This window comes from Lithobates pipiens, unplaced genomic scaffold, assembly GCF_037356315.1.
Source record: "Lithobates pipiens isolate NorthernLeopardFrog02 unplaced genomic scaffold, aLitPip1_a1.2 Scaffold_8, whole genome shotgun sequence".
Taxonomy (NCBI): Eukaryota; Metazoa; Chordata; class Amphibia; order Anura; family Ranidae; genus Lithobates; species Lithobates pipiens.
Window position 1 is genome coordinate 590,261,081 of NW_027507903.1, and position 24,848 is coordinate 590,285,928.

General features: G+C 44.8%; 1 protein-coding gene and 1 pseudogene across 1 annotated transcript in view; one reads left to right on the forward strand and one right to left on the reverse strand.

Moving 5' to 3' along the window:
• LOC143961226 (uncharacterized) overlaps positions 1-15,169 on the reverse strand; it is a 30,410-nt gene extending 15,241 nt beyond the window's left edge. Inside the window, exons 1-2 of the mRNA XM_077470457.1 lie at positions 15,088-15,169; positions 3,015-3,070 (exon numbers count right to left, since the gene is read on the reverse strand). The gene's annotated coding sequence lies outside the window, so the exon portion shown is untranslated. The remainder of the gene's footprint in view (positions 1-3,014; positions 3,071-15,087) is intronic.
• The window catches only part of LOC143962289 (uncharacterized), a 259,324-nt pseudogene that overhangs the window by 199,047 nt on the left and 35,429 nt on the right, over positions 1-24,848 (forward strand).

The window sequence follows — 24,848 nt, forward strand, 5'->3', positions numbered from 1 at the left end:
CACTTGTGGAATGGCACTAAACTTTGGTACTTAAAATCTCCATAGCCGGCGCTTTAAATTTTTTACAGATTACCAGTTTAGAGTTACAGAGGAGGTCTAGTGCAAGAATTGTTGCTCTCGTTCTAACACATGTGACGATACCTCAAATGTGTGGTTTGAGCGGTGTTTACATATGCGAGCACGACTTACGTGTGCACTTGCTTCTGTGTGCGAGCACATGGGGACAAGGGCACTTAAAATTTTTATTGTTTATTTTACTTACTTTTTTTATTTTTACACTTTCTCTTTAATTTTTTTAATTTTTTTTATCACTTTTATTCCTATTACAAGGAATGTAAACATCCCTTGTAATAAGAATGGTGCGTGAAAGGTCATCTTTATAGAGAGATGTGGGGTCTATAAGACCCCACATCTCTTCTCCAGGTTGGAAAGATTGAGATAAAAAAAAAAAGACAGATCTCTTTCTTTCCAGCCGAGTTCTCGGCTTTGTTTACTTCCGCGGCCTGGACGCGGCGTCATAACGGCACGTCCGGGCCTCCAACGGTCAGAGATGACTGGATGACTGGAAATCTCTATGATCATCGTCACGCGGCAGCAGCGGATTCTTTCTCCAGGTTGCCTATGGCACTGCGAGCCCAGAGAAGCACCAAAGGGCGGTGGGAGGGGAGGATGTCCCCTCCCGCTACATCTAAGAACAATCAACTGGCTGAACTGCCGCTATAATTGTTCTTGGGGTGCAGAGAATCGCTGGCTGAAAAAGATGATATCTGAATGATGCCTGCAGCTGCACCCATCATTCAGAAATCACCACTTTTGAAAGTCAAAGAGGTTATATGACATGATTGGGCTGGAAGTGGTTAAGCACAGCACGGTGTTGAGACGCTCAGCCGCAGTAAGACATCTGAATAGTATAAACATTTAAAAAATGGCCGTACGTCCGTCACTAACGATCCTGGCCACGATGGTTCCCAGCCCACAGCAGTCATTCCTGCGAACATTCAGTGCGTAGAGCACCTGACCCTTGATAATGAATGCATAACCTGTCGCCACAAGAAACAAAACTTTCTGTGGCGAAGTGAAGCAGGCTGTCCTAGGATGGTTCAGGCCTACTGACAAACCTTTATATGCAGAAGCTTTCCAGGCATTAGTTCAATGCTGGGATATGTGTATAAATGTAGCAGAGGAGTATGTAGAAAAATAAATGCAGTTTCCACTTCTTGAAATTCGTTCTTTTATTATATAAACTTTAAAGTCCTGGTTTGAATTGAATGCCCCTTGTAGATATAATACGATTATTTTACTGTCAATATATGGCATTTGGGGGAGCAACACATTACCACACCCAGGGAAGTTATAGGGCAACGACCAGCTCACGACAATATACGTCGGCAGAATGGCACGGGTGGGCAAAAGGGCATACAGGTACATCCCCTTTAAGAAGTGGCACTGCAGGCGTGCGCCGTGTTCTTCCGAGACTGCGGGTCCCACAGACTTGATGTCCGCTGGGTACCCGTGATTGTGTCACGGAGAGGTAGAATGGGGAGATGCCTTTGCAAACAAAGCATTTGCCTGTTCTGCCTAATGTCATGACAGAGATCACTGCTCTCTGTCATCGGGAGCAGTGATCGCTGTCATGTGTGTTGAAGCCCCCCCACAGTTAGAATCACTCCCTAGGACACACTTAACCCCTTCATCGCCCTCTAGTGGTTAACCCCTTCCCTGCCATTGTCATTTACACAGTAATTAGTGCATTTTTATATCACTGATCGCTGTATAAATGACAATGGTCCCAAAATAGTGTCAAAAGTGTCCGATGTGTCTGCCATAATGTCACAGCCACAATAAAAATCGCAGATCGCCGCCATTACTAATAAAAAAAATTATAAAAATGCCATAAAACTATCCCCAATTTTGTTTTAGCAAAAATATTTAGAATACATATCGGCCTAAACTGAGGAAAAATATTTTTTTATATATTTTTGGGGTATGTTTATTATAGCAAAAAGTAAAAAATATTGAATTTTTTTCAAAATTGTCGATCTTTTTTGTTTATAGCGCAAAAAAATACAAACCAGAGGCAATCAAATGCCACCAAAAGAAAGCTGTATTTATGGGGGGAAAAAAAGGACGTCAATTTTGTTTGGGTACAATGTTGCACGACTGCGCAATTGTCAGTTAAAGCGACGCAGTGCCGAATCTCAAAAAGTGCTCTGGTCATAAAGGGGGTAAATTCTTCCAGGGCTGAAGTGGTTAATCACTCCCAAGAAAGTCAAGGAAGTGAACTTACACTCCCAGCTGCTGCCCAAGTAAGACTGACACCAATAGCAGCAAAAGGGAATCTGCAGCTTTCATTAAAACAATCGCTGGTGATCCTGCCATCAAGATCATTGTTCAGGCAACTCCTGGCATGGGGTGACAACATTCTGTCCCATTTGCTGCACTGACACATCACAACACAGTTCCAGTAGACATACTCCAATATTGTCACCATCAGAAATCTCCCCCTATGCGTTTTTAGTGCTTTTTGCATTTTTCAGCTTTGCACTACAAAACATGTTCCATAGGAAACCATGTTAAATGGTCTGTAGTGCAAATCTGCAAAATGCAAAAGGCACCAAAAATGCATAGGTGTGAATCCAGCCTTAGTGGTGACCTGCAGACAGAAATTGACTACAAAGGTGGATGGAGAAGATCAGTGGATTCAGTTGCAAAAAAAAAAAAAAAGGGGGGGGGGGGGTAAAAAAAAAAAAATGAACAGTATTTTATCAAAGAAAACAAAATGCTGACTGCTTTTATATACAATGCAATATAACACTAGGGTATTACGTCTATTATAAAGGTCATGTTCCTATGTGTATGGTTATAGAAAAGATCAGACGATAAGCAGTACAAAGTATCATCACTAACAGTAAAAGGAGGGAGGAGTAGTGACATTATATTACATAAAATGATAACAAATAACAAGCAACTTGAAAAAGAGTATCTAAACCCAAGAACAAAAAATGGCAGCTTACCTGTTCTTAGATATGGTGGATGAACGCGTTTTCTTTTTTCAGACTAAGGACATTTCCTGCAAGGAGAGAAAAATGCTTTGAGATCCCTTCAGCAATGCTATGCTTGTGTAACATTCTGTGCTCTGAACTGAAATCTCAAACAATGTTATCAGCGCTGCCAGCTCTGTGTGAACTCCTCCCCTCCCCCTATGTAATGGAAATGAGGAGGGAGGTGTGTGTGACACCGAGACAGAGAATGCAGACTGAGGAGAACAGACAGAGAGAGCACACTGAGGAGAACAGAGAGCGCAGACTGAGGAGATCCGAGACGGAGAGTGCAGACTGAGGAGAACAGAGAGCGCAGACTGAGGAGATCCGAGACGGAGAGTGCAGACTGAGGAAAACAGAGAGCGCAGACTGAGGAGATCCGAGACGGAGAGCGCAGACTGAGGAGAACAGAGAGCGCAGACTGAGGAGATCCGAGACGGAGAGTGCAGACTGAGGAAAACAGAGAGCGCAGACTGAGGAGAACAGAGAGCGCAGACTGAGGAGAACAGAGAGCGCAGACTGAGGAGAACAGAGAGCGCAGACTGAGGAGATCCGAGACGGAGAGCGCAGACTGAGGAGAACAGAGAGCGCAGACTGAGGAGAACAGAGAGCGCAGACTGAGGAGAACAGAGAGCGCAGACTGAGGAGATCCGAGACGGAGAGCGCAGACTGAGGAGAACAGAGAGCGCAGACTGAGGAGATCCGAGACGGAGAGCGCAGACTGAGGAGATCCGAGACAGAGAGCGCAGACTGAGGAGATCCGAGACAGAGAGTGCAGACTGAGGAGATCCGAGACAGAGAGCGCAGACTGAGGAGATCCGAGACAGAGAGTGCAGACTGAGGAGATCCGAGACAGAGAGCGCAGACTGAGGAGATCCGAGACAGAGAGCGCAGACTGAGGAGAACAGAGACAGAGAGCGCAGACTGAGGAAAACAGACAGAAAGCCCACTGAGGAGACCAGAAACAGAGTGCAGACTGAGGAGAAGAGAGATAGAGAGCGCACACTAAGGAGAAGAGGGACAGAGAGCGCACACTGAGGAAAACAGACAGAGAGCCCACTGAGGAGAAGAGAGACAGAGAGCGCAGACTGAGGTGAATAGAGACAGAGAGTGCATACCAGGACTGGACTGGGAATAAAAACCAGCCCTGGAAAAAATGTCATACCAGCCCCACAGCATTATTATACCAGCCCAACAGAATAACGTCATTATTTTCTTGTTCATGAAAGGGAAAACCATACATTTTAAAGCACATTTGATGAAGAGTGTATTATATATAGATATGAAATCACATAGGGCTTATATACAGTGGTGTGAAAAAGTGTTTGCCCCCTTCCTCATTTCCTGTTCCTTTGCATGTTTGTCACACTTAAGTGTTTCGGAACATCAAACCAATTTAAACAATAGTCAAGGACAACACAAGTAAACACAAAATGCAATTTGTAAATGAAGGTGTTTATTATTAAAGGTGAAAAAAAATCCAAACCATCATGGCCCTGTGTGAAAAAGTGATTGCCCCCTAAACCTAATAACTGGTTGGGCCACCCTTAGCAGCAACAACTGCAACCAAGCGTTTGCGATAACGTGCAATGAGGTTTTTACAGCGTCCTGGGGGAATTTTGGCCCACTCATCTTTGCAGAATTGTCCTAATTCAGTTACATTAGAGGGTTTTCGAGCATGAACGGCCTTTTTAAGGTCATACCACAACATCTCAATAGGATTCAGGTCAGGACTTTGGCTAGGCCACTCCAAAGTCTTCATTTTGTTTTTCTTCAGCCATTCGGTGGTGGACTTGCTGGTGTGTTTAGGATCATTGTCCTGCTGCAGAACCCAAGTTCGTTTCAGCTTGAGTACACGAACAGAAGGTCGGACATTCTCCTTCAGGATCTCTTGGTAGACAGCAGAATTCATAGTTCCTTTTATCACGGCAAGTCTTCCAGGTCCTGAAGCAGCAAAACAGCCCCAGACCATCACACTACCACCACCATATTTTACTGTTGGTATAATGTTCTTTTTATGAAATGCAGTGTTCCTTCTACGCCAGATATACTTGGACACACACCTTCCAAAGAGTTCCACTTTTGTCTCATCGGTCCACAGAATGTTGTCCCAAAAGTCTTGGGGATCATCAAGATGTGTTGTGGAGAAATTGAGACGAGCTTTGATGTTCTTTTTTCTCAGCAGTGGTTTTCTCCTTGGAACTCTGCCATGCAGGCCATTTTTGCCCAGTCTTTTCCTGATGGTGGAGGCATGAACGCTGACCTTAACTGAGGCAAGTGAGGCCTGCAGTTCCTTGGACGTTGTTGTGGGGTCTTTTGTGACCTCTTGGATGAGTCGTCGCTGCGCTCTTGGGGTAATTTTGGGCGGCCGGCCACTCCTGGGAAGGTTCACCACTGTTCCATGTCTTCGCCATTTGTGGATAATGGCTCTCACTGTGGTTCGCTGGATTCCCAAAGCTTTGGAAATGGCTTTATAACCCTTTCCAGACTGATAGATCTCAATTACTTTCTTTCTCAATTGTTCCTGAATTTCTTTTGGTCTCGGCATGATGTGTAGCTTTTAAGGATCTTCTGGTGGACCTTACTGTGTCAAGCAGCTCCTATTTAAGTGATGCCTTGATTGTGAACAGGTGTGGCAATAATCAGGCCTGGGTGTGGCTAGAGAAATTGAACTCAGGTGTGGACAACCACAGTTATAGTATGTTTTAACAAGGGGGGCAATCACTTTTTCACACAGGGCCATGATGGTTTGGATTTTTTTTCACCTTTAATAATAAACACCTTCATTTACAAATTGCATTTGTGTTTACTTGTGTTGTCCTTGACTATTGTTTAAATTGTTTTGATGTTCCGAAACACTTAAGTGTGACAAACATGCAAAGGAACAGGAAATGAGGAAGGGGGCAAACACTTTTTCACACCACTGTATATATATATATATATATATATATATATATATATATATATATATATATATATATATATATATATGCACATATGCAAATTCCAGTTAAAAGTGGTAAGTGGTCATTCGCCCTGGGCAGCCCCCTGGAACTCAGAACGTGGGGGGGACCACCTTCCGCAGAAAGAATCCACTAAGGTAAGGGGATGGGTTACTAATATAAGGGGGGAAACCCTTTATATCAGTGCCCACTTACATTATCATATTCACTCCCCCCTTACATCAGTGACCCCCCCCCCCCTTCAGACTGACCTGGCGGTGCTGTTACTGGCCTCCTCTCAGGTGCATTGTGCAGGGCTCAGTCAGTTGGCTCCAGCTTGGTGGCTCTGGCTTTATCCCATAGTCTCCTCTCCACAGTCCACACAAGTCTGACTTCTCCCATGACCCCCATCCTGGCGGCACTCCCACTCCCTCTCCAGACTCCCTCAGAGACTACAGACATGATACAGAAGATGGTCATAGACTGCAGACTTGATGCAAGAGCTCAATGCAGCCTCACCAGTGCCCATAAAATGAAGCCTCACTGTCCTTATCAATGCAGCCTCACTATGCCCACCAATGCAGCCTCGGTGTGCCCACCAAATGCAGCTTTACTCTGCCCGTGAATGTAGTCTCACTGTGCCCACAAGTGCAGCCTCACCGTGCCCACCATTGCAGCCTTACTGTGCCCACCAATGCAGCCTCACTATGCCCAGGGGGAGAGCACTGGGGGAGGGGAGAACACTGGGGGGAGAGCACTGGGGGGGAGAACTCAGGGGGGGAGAGCACGGAGGGAGAGCACTGGGGGGAGAGCACTGGGGGGGGAGCACTGAAGGGAGATCAGGGGGGGAAGAGCACTGGAGGGGAGAGCAATGGGGGGAGAAGCACTGGGGGGGAGCACTCAGGGGAGAGCAGGGGGGAGAGCACTGGGGGAGAGCACTGGGGGGAGAGCACTGGGGGGAGAGCGGGGGGTAAGAGCACTGGGGGGAGTGGAGAGCAGGGGGGGCAGAAAGAACAGGGGAGGAGAGAACTGGGGGAGAGTGTGGTGGGGCAGGAGAGCAGGGGTGGCAGGGAGCACAAGGTGAACTAGGGGGCAGTAAAATAAATTGGATAGGAGGATTGAGGGGGGGCTGCATATAGAGGAAATGAGCTTTCTATATTCCTCTATGCAGCTATTGAATGCTTGATTCTCCTCCTCTCACTCCTGCAAGCATTCAGAGGCTGCATAGAGGAATATAGAAGGCTCATTTCCTCTATATCAGGGGTGGGAACCTATGGCTCGCGAGCCAGATGTGGCTCTTTTGATGGCTGCATCTGGCTCTCACCTCTCAATCCGCGGATGGCGTGGTGTGCCGATCCGTGGATTGAGCCCATAGGAAAGATCGCAGCTTCGGCCTAGCTCCGGAGCTGCGGCCATCTTGGTACACCCGGCGGCAGCCTAGGTGAGCGGCGCGCTGATGTCATCATCACCCGCCTCAACTGCTCGTGGATCTGCCTGCCTGTGTAGTGGTAAGCAAGCAGATAATCGTAGGGGAGATGACGTGGATATTACAGTTATAATTTAAATTAGTCGATTAATCGATTAAAAAATAAATAAATTGGGTTTTAAACATATTGTATGGTTCTCGCGGAATTACATTTTAAAATATGTGGCGTTCATGGCTCTCTCAGCCAAAAAGGTTCCCTACCCCTGCTCTATATGCAGCCCCCCCCCCCCACCCCAATCCTCCTATCCAGGCACACGTTGCTGTACGGGTTGCATCTCTTCCTATGGATAACACGGAGCTGGGTGGCTCTGTGTTCGGCGGCCGTGCTGTAACACAGTCCCTCCCCCCCAGACCGGCTCGTGTGATAGTAGATAGAATTAATGCCTATCACACGAGCCGGTCTGGGAGGGAGGGACTGTGTTACAGCAGGGCCGTCTAACAGAGAGCCAGCCAGCTCCGTGTTATCCATAGGAGGAGAGAGGGAAGCAATGTATGCAGCCGCAACTAAAAGCGGCCCCAGGGCAGGCAGCCTAACGGGAAATCTCCCGGTATCCCGGTAGGCCAGTCCGGCCCTGGTGCACACTGAGGAGAAGAGAGAGCGCAGACTGAGGAGAACAGAGACAGATAGCGCACGCTTAGGAGAACAGACAGAGAGCACACACTGAGGAGAACAGAGACAGATAGCGCACACTGATGAGAACAGAGACAGAAAGCGCACACTGAGGATAACAGAGAAAGAGAGTGCAGACTGAGGAGAACAGAGAAAGAGAGTGCAGACGGAGGAGAACAGAGACAGAGAGCGCAGACTGAGGAGAACACAGACAGAGAGCGCACACTGAGGAGAACAGAGACAGAGAGCATACATTGGAGAACAGCGACGAGACCAGAGATAGGGCGCAGACTGAGCAGAACAGAGAGCAGACTGAGCAGGACAGAGAGCACAGACTGAGGAGAACAGAGACAGAGAGCGCACACTGAAGATAGCCAAGACAGAGTGTACATACTGAGTAGAACAGAGAGCGCACACTGAGGAGAACAGAGACAGAGCGCACACTGAAGAGAGCCAAGACAGAGTGCACACACCGAGTAGAACAGAGTAGAACAGAGAGTGCACACTGAGGAGAAAAGAGACAGATAGTGCACATTGAGGAGAACAGATAGAGAGTACAGACTAAGGAGAACAGAGACAGAGAGTGCACACTGAGGAGAACAGAGACAGAGAGCGCACACTGAGGAGAACAGAGACAGAGAGCGCACACTGAGGAGAACAGAGACAGGGAGCGCACACTGAGGAGAACAGAGACAGAGAGCGCACACTGAGGAGAACAGAGACAGAGAGCGCACACTGAGGAGAACAGAGAGCGCACACTGAAGAGAGCCAAGACAGAGTGCACACTGAGTAGAACAGAGAACGCACACTGAGAACAGACAGAGAGCGCACACTGAGGAGAACCAAGACAGAGAGGGCACAATGAGGAGAACAGAGACAGAGCGCACACTGAAGAGAGCCAAGACAGAGTGTACACACTGAGTAGAACAGAGAGTGCACACTGAAGAGTACAGAGACAGAGAGCGCAGACTGAGGAGAGCAGGCAGAGCGCAGACTGAGGAGAGCAGGCAGAGCGCAGACTGAGGAGAGCAGGCAGACAGAGAACGCACACTGAGGAGAACAGAGACAGAGAGCGCAGACTGTGGAGAACAGAGAGCGCACACTGAAAAGAGCCAAGACAGAGTGCACACACTGAGTAGAACAGAGAGTGCACACTGAGGAGAAGAGAGACAGAGAGTGCAGACTGAGGAGAACAGAGACAGAGAGCACAGACTGAGGAGAACAGACAGAGCGCAGACTGAGGAGAACAGAGACAGAGAGCACAGACTGAGGAGAACAGACAGAAAACGCACACTGAGGAGAACAGACAGAGAGCGCACACTGAGGAGAACAGACAGAGAGCGCACACTGAGGAGAACAGACAGAGAGCGCACACTGAGGAGAACAGACAGAGAGCGCACACTGAGGAGAACAGACAGAGAGCGCACACCGAGGAGAACAGACAGAGAGCGCACACTGAGGAGAACAGACAGAGAGCACACACTGAGGAGAACAGAGAGCGCACACTGAGGAGAACAGAGACCGAGAGAACAGACAGAGCGCACACTGAGGAGAACAGACAGAGCGCACACTGAGGAGAACAGACAGAGAGCGCACACTGAGGAGAACAGACAGAGAGCGCACACTGAGGAGAACAGACAGAGAGCGCACACTGAGGAGAACAGAGAGCGCACACTGAGGAGAACAGAGACAGAGAGCGCAGACTGAGGAGAGCAGGCAGAGCGCAGACTGAGGAGAGCAGGCAGAGCGCAGACTGAGGAGAACAGGCAGAGCACAGACTGAGGAGAACAGGCAGAGAACGCACACTGAGAAGAACAGACAGAGAGTGCACACTGAGGAGAACAGAGACAGAGAGCGCAGACTGAGGAGAACAGAGAGCGCAGACTGAGGAGAACAGAGAGCGCAGACTGAGGAGAACAGAGAGCGCAGACTGAGGAGAACAGACAGAAAGCACACACTGAGGAGAACAGACAGAGAGTGCACACTGAGGAGAACAGACAGAGAGTGCACACTGAGGAGAACAGAGACAGAGAGCGCAGACTGAGGAGAACAGAGACAGAGAGCGCAGACTGAGGAGAACAGAGACAGAGAGCGCAGACTGAGGAGAACAGAGACAGAGAGCGCACACTGAGAACAGACAGAGAGCGCACACTGAGGAGAACAGACAGAGAGTGCACACTGAGGAGAACAGCGACAGAGAGCGCACACTGAGGAGAACAGAGACAGAGAGCGCACACTGAGGAGAACAGACAGGGAGCGCAGACTGAGGAGAACAGACAGAGGGCAGACTGAGAACAGACAGAGAGAGCAGACTGAGAATAGACAGAGTGCAGATTGAGAACAGACAGAGTGCAGACTGAGGAGAACAGAGACAGAGAGCTCACACTGAGGAGAACAGAGAGCGCACACTGAGGAGAACAGACAGAGAGCGCACATTGAGGATAAGCACTAGGAATGAGCTGAGTGTTCGAGTCGAACCCTTGTTAAACTCGAAAACCAGCTGTTCGTCATTCAGCGAAGTCAGAATATTATGGGCCGTTCGCGCTAAATTCGAGTGGAGCTCACGGCCCATGATTCACTGCGGCATCGCAGTGCATTGCTGGTTGATGATTGGCCAAGCATGCTTGGCCAATCACAATTATGGCTCAGGGGGTTTAGTACACGTCCCACACTATATAAGGCCTCCTGCGCGGCGGCCTTGCGTAGTGTGTTGTGTCGCTAACAGGGAGAGAGAGATAGATGGAGAGACAGTGTCTGAATTTCCTTTTAAGCTATTGCAATTACAGTCGGTGTATTGTGCCACCTGCTCAGTATACGCCTAAAGCTACCCCAATTACTGGTGTTCTGCTGGTCCTATACCACAGGCAGCTGTAGCAATTACAGTCGGTGTATTGTGCCACATGCACAGTGTATGCCTAAAGCTACCCCAATTGCTGGTGTTCTGCTGATTCTATCCGCAGGAAGCTGTAGCAATTACAGTCGGTGTACTGTGTCATCTGCACAGTTTGCATCTAAAGCTACCCTAATTTCTGGTGTTCTGCTGATCCTATACCGCAGGCAGGCAGCTGCAGTAATTACAGTCGGTGTATTGTGCCACCTGCACAGTGTACAGCTAAAGCTACCTCAATTGCTGGTGTTCTTCTGATCCTATACCGCAGGCAGCTCCAGTAATTACAGTTAGTGTATTGTGTCATCTGCACAGTGTACGCCTAAAGCTACCCCAATTGCTAGGGGCAAGGTCAGACTTGGACACCTTTCCCACCGAAAATCCTCTGGGTTACTGGGTCTTGAGGATGGATCACTGGCCAGAGCTTGCACAGTATGCAATTGAGCTACTGGCCTGTCTTGCTTCCAGCGTTCTTTCGGAATGCACATTCAATGCTGCTGGAGGCTTTGTAACCGATCACAGGGTGCACCTGTCCACCGACTCAGTTAATCGACTAACCTTCATAAAGATGAATCAGTCTTGGATCACCACCAGCTACCAAGCACCTGAAGCTGATGTAACCGAATAATTTTTTTTGAAATGTCACATCCCTTCAAGACTGCCTATACTGATGCTGAGTGACTATCCTATTATTCTGACTGACTATCCTCTTCCTCCTCAATGATCCTGCTGATAGCTTGGAAGAACATTTTTGGTTCTGGGCGCCGCCACAAGTGGCTAAGGCCCAATTTTTCAGCCCCTGTTTAACAGGGGCGTTTAATTACAATCTTTGATGCAATACTTTGTAGCAGGGCTCATTCCTGTGCTCCAACTAGAGTATCTGTGAGGGGTTGCAGTGTCATGGCACCAGCACCAGTGCCTGAGGCCCAATTTTTCAGCCCCTGTTTAACAGGGGCATGTAATTACAATTTTTGATCCAATACTTTGCAGCAGGGCTCATTCCTGCTCTCCAACTAGAGTTTCTGTGAGGTGTTGCAGTGTTGTGGCACCAGGTGCCAAAGGCCCAATGTTTCTGTCCCTGTTCAACAGGTGCATGTAATTACAATTCTTGATATAATATTTCACAGCAGGGCCCGTTCCAGCACCCACCAAGAGTAACTGTGAGGACTTAAAGTGTTATGGCACCAGCACCACCAAAGTCACAATTTTTCCTACCACTCTTTAACAATGGCATGTAATTACAATTCTTGATATAATAGTTCACAGCACGGCGTTCCAGCATCCTCCAAGAGTCATTTTGAGGGCTTAGGCCGCGTACACACAGGCGGACTGTTCGCCCAACTTTGTTCGTCAAACAGTTTGAGCGGACAGTCCGCTCAAAATTAGCATGGACGGACTTGACCACACACGACGAACGAACAGTCCGCTGAAACTTGCGCGATGACGTGAACGGCACGTACGACGGGACGAAAAATACGACGTCCAATACACTGCAATGCAACCATCGCCGTGTAAATTCTTTCTGAGCATGCGCGAGACTTAGTTTGTCGAACAAGCCTACACACGGGCGGACTGTCCGCTCAAACTAAGTTTCAGCGGACAGTCTTATGGAAATTCCGAAAAACTTTGTTCGTCAGACTGTCCGCTGAAACTGTCCGCTGAAGCCCACACACGAGCGGACTGTCCGCCGAAACACTGTTCAGCGGACAAAGTTGGGCGAACAGTCCGCCCGTGTGTACGCGGCCTTATAGTGTTGTGGCAACACCAACACCTTAGGCCCAAATTTCTGCAAAGCATAAAGGGCAGGCCCATACTTTCAAACACCCAACTTACAAACGTCTCCTACTTGCAAACAAAAGGAGACAACAGGAAGTGAGATGAAAAAAGACAGACGTGAAAAAAAATGTTACAGGGGTGATAACCCTTCCCTATGTTTTCCAAAAAGCTTAAAAATAGATGGTTTGCCTGGAGCTACACTTTAAAAATATACCAGTTCAAAATTACAAACAGATTCTACTTAACACAAGAAACCTACACAGTCCCTGTCTTGTTTGCACCGCCTGTATACTGCTGTTCTGAGTATATAGGGCCTGGGGCCCCACGCTTTTCCTTTTTTTAATTTGGGTACGGGATTCCCCTTAGTATCTGTACAAGACCCAAAGGGGCTAGTAATGGGCAGGGGGGGGCTACCCATGCCATTTTTCTCAATGGTTTTCATCTATATTGCCGGAACCAGACCTTACATTAAATGCAGTTTTAAATGACTTTTTTTCCATTAGTAATGTCATTTTGTGTGGGGACTGTTCTAAACACGGGAAACACGTTCCATTTCACAGGCATACTTTAGACACCCCCCAGGCATGATATTTAAAGGAATATTTGACTTCTTTTTCACTTTAAGCGTCATTAAAATCAGTGCTCCCGAAAAAACAGACATTTTTAAAACTTTTTTTTGCATTGATACATGTCCCCTGGGGCAGGAGCCGGGTCCCCAAACCCTTTTTAGGACAATAACTTGCATATTAGCCTTTAAAATTAGAACTTTTGATTTTGAACGTTCGAGTCGCAGACTTTAATGGGGTTCTAAAGTACGTGCAAATTTTCGGTCCGTTCGCAGGTTGTGGTGTGAACCAGCTCATCCCTAATAAGCACACAGAACTTGACCTGCGGGGTGTTTATTCGGGGGATTTCATCGCATAATAAAGCAGGAGGGACCAGAACAGCAAAATGGAAGTGACAAATATAACAAATGAAAATGGGTTCACACTTGTTCACTGTAGACACTGCATGTCCTGTGAATATCGCATGCAATGTCTGTGCAGTGCAATTTGAGCCATGCATTTTGTATGGCTGAAATTGCATTGTATCCACACCAAAATGGCACAGGACCCTTTTTTTCCCCCCGTAACGTGAATCGCATTGCATGGGTGTGAACATGACCTTGGACCTTGAGTTGTACACTGGTCCAAATCATTTGGTGGAGTGGAGATTATGGTGGGGAGTTGTTTTTTAAAGTCTGTGATTGGGTTCCAGTGAAGGGAACTCTTATGCCGCGTACACACGGTTGGACTTTCCGGCAGAAAAGGTCCAACGGAATCATTTCATCAGATATTCTGATCGTGTGTGGGCTTCATCTGACTTTTTTTTCAAAAATTCTGATGGACCTAGAAATAGAACATGTTTTAAATCTTTCCAACGGAATCCATTCCTATTGGGAAAACCGTTCATCTGTATGCTATTCCGACGGACCAAAAACGACGCAAGGGCAGCTATTGGCTACTGGCTATTGAACTTCCTTTTTGTAGTCCCGTTATACGTCATTGTGTTCTAAATGAACGGACTTTGGTGTGATCGTGTGTAGGCAAGTCCGTTTCAGAAGAACTCAGTCGGAACACTGTTGGAAAGACCGTCAGAGTTTATTCTGATGGAAAAATCGGTCGTGTGTACGCGGCTTTAAGGCATCAGCATACCGAGACATTTTTGACAATTTCATCCTCCCAACTTTGTGGGAACAGTTTGGGGATGGCCCCTTCCTGTTCCAACATGACTGCACACCAGTGCACAAAGCAAGGTCCATAAAGACATGGATGAGTGAGTTTGAGGTGGAGGAACTTGACTGGCCTACACAGATTCCTGACCTCAACCCGATAGAATACCTTTGGGATGAATTCGAGTGGAGACTGCGAGCCAAGGCTTCTAGTCCAACATCAGTCCCTGACCTCAAAAATGCTGTTCTGGAAGAATGGTCAAACATTCCCATAGACACACTCCTAAACCTTGTGGACAGCCTTCCCAGAAGAGTTGAAGCTGTTATAGCTGCAAAGGGTTGGCCAACTCAATATTGAACCCTACAGACTAAGACTGGGATGCCATTAAAGTTCATGTGCGTGTAAAGTCAGGCATCCCAATACTTTTGGTAATATAGTGTAGCTCCTAGGAACATACACTAAACTTGTTAAAATGTAACATTTTGTAGAACTACAATTCCTAGTATGTCTTGTATCTGGAAGGTTAGATATGCTGAGACTTATCACATAGACATGAATGCTGTGCACTGCATATAGAGTTAAGTGTCAGAGTGCTGGCTGGGTTGTAGAAATTCTATTGATAAATCTACATACCATTGAGGAGGACTATCCTGGGCACTGTATGGCTTCTACAGGTAGATCAATGTAGAAGTGAATGAAGGAGAACACAGCATTGTATGCAATATCCAGTGTCTTCATTCCACACTCTGCCTGTCTGCACTCTGTAGCTGGAGGGAGGGGAGCAGTATTATCAACCCTCCGCTATTCTATGTTGCTTCCTGCAGCCTTCCTGTGCAGACTAGGAAGAGTGACAACATCCTTCCAGCTTTGCACATGCACAGTAAAGATTGTTTTTTCTCTTTACTGAGAAAGTAAAAATAAAACAGAACATTACAGATAGACACAAAAGCTAATTTTTATGTGAATAGAGGTACATCAATCATACAATCATGTGCAAGCAAAAATATTTTTGTTTTTCATTTACATTGCACATGGCTAGATATTGGATATTCTTTGCAAAGCAACATCTATAGCTTTACCTTCTTCACTAGTTTAAAGTGGAGTCCCACACAAAAAAAAAAATGTCATTAATGTGCATGAAATAAATATATATATATATATATATATATATATATATATATATATATATATATAAAACATTTGGAGAAAATGTTTTTTTTTTTTTTTTACGTGTAAAAGCCTGTTGCTAACAAAAATTGGAAGCCTAGTGCACTAAGGCACAGCTAGTACCCCTAGGGATGTTAGACCGAATAGACCAGACAGAGGTTAAAATATAATATTTATATATATATATATATATATATATATATATATATATATATATATATATATATATATATATATATATACTTTTTATTGATTTACAACATACATGGTAATTAATACATATTACATATAAGCAAAGAGTACTTAACAATGCTGACTTAAAGTGGGCTTTAGACAATATGTACAGTAGAGGGTATTGCCGATACTGGCAATAGAGGCAATACTCTCTACTGTACATACTGTCTAAAGCCCACTTTAATTCAGCATTAAGTACTCCTTGCTTATATGTAATAATTACCATGTATGTTGTAAATCAATAAAATATATATATATATATATATATATTTTTTTTTTTTTTTAACCACTGTCTGGTCTATTCGGTCTAACAACCCTAGGGGTACTAGCTGTGCCTTATTGCAATAGGCTTCCAATTTTTGTTGTCTTTTTTTGGGATTCTGATAGACCAGCCCTTGACCCACCACCATTCTGCACATACTTGTTTTTCTTATGCCTGTTGCTATGTGGTCCCTCAAAATCTGCCTCCATCACCTCGGCTCTTGATGTCATTTTCCTTGGCGCCTCCGCTGCTGCTCCTGGGAGATGTGTGTCATCATTTCCCAGGAGTCAGTGGGCTGCGCTGAGGGCTAGGTTGCCATAACAACAGGGCGGGCACTGTATACTTTACAGCGCCGCTACGGCACATTATTGCGCGTGCGCGAGAACGGGGTGTGCATGCTGGTCCATCAGCAGCAGCACCGTATACCGGAACAGGATGCTTGTGGGCTTCACATGCCCACAAGCAAAATGAGAACGTACAGAACAAAAAGATCAACATTATTAAAAAAGATGAAACCGGACATCGGGGGAGAAATAAAACATGAGTGTCAAAACATCTTTTTAAATGCTTGTAAAAGGTTTAAAAAAAAATGATATAGAGATAGTGTGTATATATATATATATATATATATATATAGTAGCTGGAACCTCTATTTAAGTGAGAATTTCTTTTGCAAAGTGAATATGCTCTTTTCCATTAGTGAATCCATCTGTGTGTGTCAAAGTTATGTTATAGAGATAGAGCTGTCTGGTGTCTTAACCACTTCAGCCCCGGAAGGATTTACCCCCTTCCTGACCAGAGCATTTTTTGCAATTCGGCACTGCGTAACGTTAGCTGGCAATTGCGCGGTCGTGCGGCATTGCACCCAAACAAAATTGATGGGCTTTTTTTACCCACAAATAGAGCGTTTTCTTGGTGGTATTTGATCACCTCTGCACTATAAACAAAAAAAAGCGACAATTTTGAAAAAAAAAAGCAATATTTTTTACTTTTTGCTATAATAAATATCCCCAAAAAATATATAAAAAACTTTTTTTTTCTTACTTTAGGTTTATATGTATTCTTCTACATTTTTTGGAGGTAAAAAAAAAAATCGCAATAAGCGCATATTGATTGGTTTGCTCAAAAGGTATAGCGTCTACAAAATAGGGGATATATTTATGGCATTTTTATTATTAGCTTTTTTTACTAGTAATGGTGACAATCTGCGATTTTTATCGGAACTGTGACAGTATGGCGGACACTTTTGACACTATTTTGGGACCATGGTCTTTTATACAGCGATCAGTGCTATAAATAGCCACTGATTACCGTATAAATGACACTGGCAGGAAATTATGTTAAACACTAGGGGGTGATTCTAACTATGGGGAGGATGGGCTACCACTAACATGACAGCAATCAATGCTCCCGATGTCAGGGAGCAGTAGGTCCCTGTCATGTCACTAAGCAGAACAGGTAAATGCCTTGTTTACATAGGCACCTCCCTATTCTGCCTCTCCGTCTCACGATCACGGGCCACCGGCGAATATAGAGTTTGCGTGTCCTGCAGGCACGATCAAAGGAATGTACAGGTACGCCATTTGCCTGTACAAGCCATTCTGCCGATGTATATGTGTGTGCACATACTTGTGTTGGCAAGTGGTTAAGGCTATGAAAATTGGAAGTAAAATTTCGTCTGACAAAAACAATCATTTGTATGGTGCTTTCAAAGGCCGATTATGATTTTTCGTACGACAAAAGCTGGAGGTGCGGACTATAAAATTTTAATCATACCTGAACACAGAGTCCGATTTTCATTTAATTACTATGGTTTTCGTGTGAAAAAATCGTAAAAGCAAGACTACGCATGCTGCATACAAAACTATTCAACACATTACATCACTTCTGAAGTTAAATTCGGTCATACGAGAATTTTTCGTATGGTGAGTCACCTCTTCACTTTCAACAGGAGACTAGCATGCAACAGAAGATGGACAAACAATCGCCCAAAAATCTGATCACGTGTACGAGACTTAAGAGTCCCTGACACCACATCCCTGAAACTGAAAATGTATGGAAGGAGCAGGAGATGGGATTTTACTTTTAATCGTTTTTATTGATAGTTATCTCAAAGACAAAAAACATTAAGAACAGAGAACATATGGGCCCTTGACCACCACCTGGGTTAAGGTGTAGAAAAGGTTGAGAGTCACCAGAAAGTGGTTGCGAAACATATGGGCCCCAACATCCCATTCAGCATGGAACCCAGGAGAAAGGTGGTCTGGGATATCCCCGGGTGGCCAGTTCACGCTCCTCCAAAAATAAGGTTAGGGAAAAGGTGTCAAAAACATGACAACACAATGATTCAGCATTCAGCGAATCCAGGAGAGGGCTAGGACGGGGTACACATCTCCCTCCTGATCCAGGAGAGGGGATTTTAAAGGTGTCAAAACACAACAGAATGTATAAAATATACAACAGAATGATGTAGCGCACCTTACAAAAAATAACCACAATATAATAAAAGTGCCAACAATTGTGTAAAAAATGTGTACAAAAAAAATATATAATTCAATATATATCCAAAAATATCAAAGGAACAATGAAAGTGCAAAAAAATTGTGCAAAAATAGTATATGGGTATACAAAAAAATAGTCCCATTTATATACAAACATATCCAAGGAAAAGAAATGGATATTCAATTTGAATCCACTCCAGCCACCAATGTGACATTCAATGCAAAGTGTGAATACTCCGCCCTTGTAGATTAGCCTCTCACCTCACTGTCATGACCCCTGCATTACCAGTAAGTCTCACCATATGTTTTTCCCTCTCTGGGGATGAAGACAATCTGATGCTGCTTCAAATGCTTCTTACTCGGATGGATTAATAGATTTTCAATCTCCACAGCATATATGCAGGAAGAAAAAGCATATAGATCTAGTACTCCCCGTTTAACATTTATAAAAAGGTAAACTATTGCACTTATAAAAAAATGTCACTATAGGCAGTGCTAACCATGAATCACGTGACTGTCATGTACAATCACTGGATCCTTAGATGCAGAGTTGATCACGGGATGACGTCATATACGCGCAAACCTCGTCCTATACGTAGGTCACATCCAATCCTCGGGACTTCCTCAGTAGGGGCATAGGTGACTGGAGTGGATTCAAACTGGATATCGTTTTTTTCTTTGCTTTGGATATTTTTGGATATACATGGGACTGTTTTTTGTATACACATATATATCTTTTGCACAATTGTTTGCACTTTTAGCCCTTGTACACACGGTCGGAGATTCCAATGGAATGTTTCCTATCGGACCGCTTTGTCGGATATTCTGACTGTGTATGGTCTGCATCGGACTGTTTCCGTCGGAGTATCCGACGGACCAACTTTTCCAACTTGCCGGTAACATTTTCCGACAAAATGCTCCGATCGGACATACTCCGATCATGTGTAGCCTACTCCGACGGACAAAGTACCACGCATGCTCAGATCAAATTCCTAGACCAAAGCTATTGGCTACTAGCCTGAACGTAGTCCCGTCGTAACGAAATAACATCATCACGTTATGTACAATCGGATTTTCCGACAACTTAGTCTGACCGTGTGTATGCAACATCACTTCCGGACCTCTTCCGGAATTAATCCGTCGGAATTACTCAGACGGATTTGGTTGTCAGAATCTCTGACCGACTTATCGTTTCTTTCTTTGATATTTTTGGATATACATTGGATTAGATATCTTTTTGTACACATTTTTTGCACAATTGTTGGCACTTTTATTATATTGTGGTTCTTTTTTGTAAGTTGTGCTACAGCAATCTGTTGTGTATATATATTAGCTCATCGAGGTTTGAATCGCTTATGAGAGTTGGCTAGCAACATTTCTAATTAATTTCGTTGACATATTATTGGATTGCGCGAGTGATTGAGTGATTATTTACACACAAATGTATAAAATAACATATTTTATTAGAAACAATTAAAACAGTGAAAATAAAACCAACATGGAATATCCATGTACAGCCTCTACAGTGATGATGCAATAACTCGATCTCTACATGTTTTGCTATACTATGGCTTCTTTAGGAGACTTTGCTACATAAAAAACACGACAGATATAAAAAAAACATTGAATTAGTTACAATCAATACCCAGTACAGGTACAAATGAATATGGACACTTGCTAAACAAGGTTTAAAAAAAAATTAACCTGATGCTGACCGCCCCACATACATTTACTGCGGCAAGGCGGCCGATCTGTGCAGAATCACATACAGGTATGTGATCATGCAGTTCCGGGTCTGGGGCGCACATGCATGCCGTCAGTGACACACTCCTGATATGTTCGGATGCAGCGGGACCCGCGATCATTCAAGGTACAGGCAGAACGACAATCTGCCTTTGTAAACAAGGCAGATCTCTGTTTTGTGAAAAGGGAAGGCAGAGATTTTGTGTTTCTGCTAAGCAGAAACACAGATCTCTTCCTTCCCACAGTACAACCACTCCCCACACAGTTAGAAAGCCTTTTGATCACCCCTGATGTTAACCCCTTCCCTGCCAGTGCCACTAGTACAGTGGCAGTGCATATTTTTTAGCACTGATCACTGTATCAGTCTGGATTCACACTATTGTGATATGGATTCGGGGGTTCTCTGCATTTGATTTGCAATAACAGGACATTTTGACCAGCTCTCTATGGAATCGATTCACATATTTCGGCTGCGGTTCCAGTGTGAATTTGTAGAGGAGCCCTATACGTCTTTTGGTCTGTTTCAGGTCCAACTTCAGCCCAAAATTTGGGCTGAAATCAGACCTGAAACATCGGATCTGAAACAGTGAATGGGGATGCACCAGACCCCTGCTGTGAGACGCATGCGAAGATAGCGTGAACCCAGCCTCAGTGTCACTGGTCCCCATAAAATGTAGTGTCAGTTAGGTGTCTGATTTGTCCACCGCAATATCGCAGTCCGCTGATCGGCGCCATTACAAATAAAAAAAAAAATATTTAAATGACAAAAATCCCATAGTTTGTAGATGCTATAAGTTTTGCGCAAACCAATCAATACACGCTTATTGGGATTTAATAAAATATGTAGCAGAATACATATTGGTCTAAATTGAAGAAATGCGTTTTTTTTTCTTCATTTTTTTTATTTGGTATGTTTTATAGCAGAAAGTAAATGAAAAAAAAAGAAAGAAAAAAATATATATATTTTTCAAAATTAGCATTCTTTTCTTGGTCACAGAAGTGACCAAATACCACCAAAAGAAAGCTCTATTTGTGGGAAAAAAGGTACAGCGTTGCACAATTGGGAAATTGACAGTTACGGTAACGCAGTGCACCATCGCAAAAAATGGCCTGGAGAAAGAAAGTGTAGGTAGTAGTAAAAACTACATACGCTACATATTCTAGTAAAATACATATTACTCTAGTATTCTACTATACTCATAGGAGCGTTTCAGGATGAATTAGCAAAGTCTTTGTATAAATGTGTCAGTCAATGTCCTCTCTCCTAGAGGGTGTGTGTAGAGGAGATTTGTATGTCTTTATCCAAGGCGCATTGTCAACTTACTTTTAAGAATCAGTTTCTTTGTAGAATACTTCCAGAAAGGTTGTTTATTGTTCAGAAAGATAAGCAAAGACAGATATCTGGTAACATATGGCATGGTGATGGCTTTAGAGGGAGAGACTTCTGATGTTACATTCTCCAAAGTGTAGAGTTCCTTCTCTTCCCAACTCTCTTTCCCTAACTCTCATAATCCTACTCCATTCTTATACTGTTTAATAATGTTATGAACACCCATATTTGCATAATATACCTAATATGGTTCAGTCTAAAGATAAGTAGCATAACTCCACCCATTGTCCTGACATAGTAACTCAAAAATAGAAGTACCTATACAGCAAAACCACTCCTCTCTGTACTCTGTGTTGTTTTGTGACCTTCAGAGACCATCACTTATTACCGTACATATAACTTACATATATTTTCAGAAATGTATCACTTAACCACTTTCAGACCGGACCAATTTGCTGGTCAAAGACCAGACCACTTTTTGCGATTCGGCATTGCGTCGCTTTAACTGACAATTGCGCGGTCGTGCGACGTGGCTCCCAAACAAAATTAACGTCCTTTTTTTCCCACAAATAGAGCTTTCTTTTGGTGGTATTTGATCACCCCTGCGGTTTTTATTTTTTGCGCTATAAACAAAAATAGAGCGATAATTTTGAAAAAAACGCATTATTTTTTACTTTTTGTAATAATAAATATCCCCCAAAAATATATAAAAAAACATTTTTTTCCCTCAGTTTAGGCCGATACGTATTCTTCTACATATTTTTGGTAAAAAAAATCGCAATAAGCGATTATTGATTGGTTTGCGCAAAAGTTATAGCGTTTACAAAATAGGGATAGTTTTATAGCATTTTTATTAATAATTTTTTATTATTTTTTTTTTTACTAGTAATGGCGGCGATCTGCGATTTTTATTGTGACTGCGACATTGTGGGGGACCCATCGGACATTTTTGACACATTTTTGGGACCATTGTCATTTATACAGTAATCACTGCTATATAAATGCAGTGATTCCTGTGTAAATGACACTGGCAGTGAAAGGGTTAACCAGTGGGTGGCAGTGTAGGGGTTAAGTGTTCCTAGGGGTGTGTTACTAACTGTGGGGGGGTTGGGCTTTCATTTAGTGTACACTGATCTCTGCTCCAATCACATGGAGCAGAGATCAGCGTCACTAGTTGCTAGGCAGAATGGAAAAATGTTGTTTATACAGCATTTCCTCCATTCGGCCGCTCCGTGAGACGATCGCGGGGATGCCCGTGGCAATCGAGTCCGCGGGTCCCGCGACCGGACTCACGGGGGTCCCGACCAACGCGGGAGCGTGCCGCCGGCGGCGCGCTCCCGATGGCACGGCGGCAACGAATATTGGACGTACATGTACGCCAATATGCCTGCCCGTGCCATTCTGTCGACGTACATCGTCGTGCGCTGGTCGGGAAGTGGTTAAAATATTAATTAACTCAAAAACTTCTAACACTTGGTCATGAAGGGGGGGGGGGCAGAACTAAGTAGGGCCTCATTCAGGACAGAATGAGGACGAGGTAGAGGCTTCTCCCACCCAAATCTCTTTGAAGCCTCCTGTAGGACTTACTGCCATCATTCCTCTGCCTGTCGCACTGACCACAGCACATGGACCCTGAACTGTATATTATTATACAAGATTTATATAGCGCAGTGCTTTACAATGTATGGGGGGACAACACAATTACAGTACAATACAAAGGGTACAGGAGGGCCCTGCTCGTAGAGCTTACATTCTAAAATGAGGGGTTGGTGGTACAAAAGGTAATAGCCGCAAAGAATGATTTAATGGGGGTGGCTTGGGCACAGTTGTTAGGGGGGCGTGGGATAGGCTTCCCTGAATAAATGAGTTTTCAGGTATCTCCTAAAGGTGAACGGGGTAGGGGCTGATCAGACAGACTGGGGCAGGGAGTTCCAGAGGATAAGAGATGCTCTGGAGAAGTCTTGAAGGCGAGCATGGGAGGAGTTAACAAGGGAGCTAGAGAGCAGGAGGTCCTGGGAGGAGCGGAGAGGACGATTTGGGTGATATCTACAGATGAGCTTGGTGATGTAGATGGTGGCGATGTTGTGGATGGCTTTGTATGTTATGGTTAGCATTTAGAATTTTACACGGTGGGGTAGGGGAAGCCAGTGAAGGGATTGGCAGAGAGGGGTGGCAATCACGGATTGCACGGTGAGGTGTATTAGTCTAGCAGGAGCATTCATAATAGACTGAAGGGGGAATAGCCTGCTTAAGGGTAGGCCATTAAAGGAGAGAGTTGCAGTAGTCATGGCAGGAAATAATCAAGGAGTGAATAAGTTGCTTTGTGGTGTCAGTCAGGAAGGGTCGAATTCTGGAGATATTGCGGAGGTGAAGGCGGCAGGATTTAGCCAGTGATTGGATATGGGGGCTGAAGGAGAGGTCAGAGTCAAGGATTACACCCAGGACCCTGGCATGTGTGGAGGGACCAATGGTGAATCGTAAAGGAGGAAATATAACAAGCTCAGTTTTAGAAAGATTGAGTTTGAGGAAGTGTGACATCCATACCGATATGTCATTCAGTAAGGTTGAGATCTGTGAGGAGATCGAGGCGGCGAGTTGAGGAGTGGAGAGATAGATCTGGGTGTCGTTGGCATAGAGGTGGTATTGGAAACCATGGGAGGTTATCAACTATCAACTGGCCCAGGGAAGATGTATAGAGCGAGAATAGGAGGGGCTCAAGGATGGAACCTTGGGGTACCCCAACAGAAAAAGGAAGGGGAGCGGAGGAGATGGAGTTCTAAGTGACACTGAAAGTGTGCTGAGATAGGTAGAAGGAGAACGAGGATAAAGCAGAATCGCGGAGGCCAAGGGAGTGTAATTTGCTGAGGAGGAGCAGGTGGTCAACTGTGTCAAAGGCAGCAGAGAGGTCTAAAAGTATGAGTATGGAGTAGTGGCCGTTGGTTTTAGCAGTTAGTAGGTCATTGGCGAGTTTTAGTAGGGCAGTTTCAGTAGAATGTTGTGGGCGGTAGCCAGACTGTAGGGCAGGGATATGCAATTAGCGGACCTCCAGCTGTTGCAGGACTACAAACCCCATGAGTCATAGCAAGACTCTGACAGTCACAAGGATGACACCCAAAGGCAGAGGCATGATGGGACTTGTAGTTTTGCAACAGCTGGA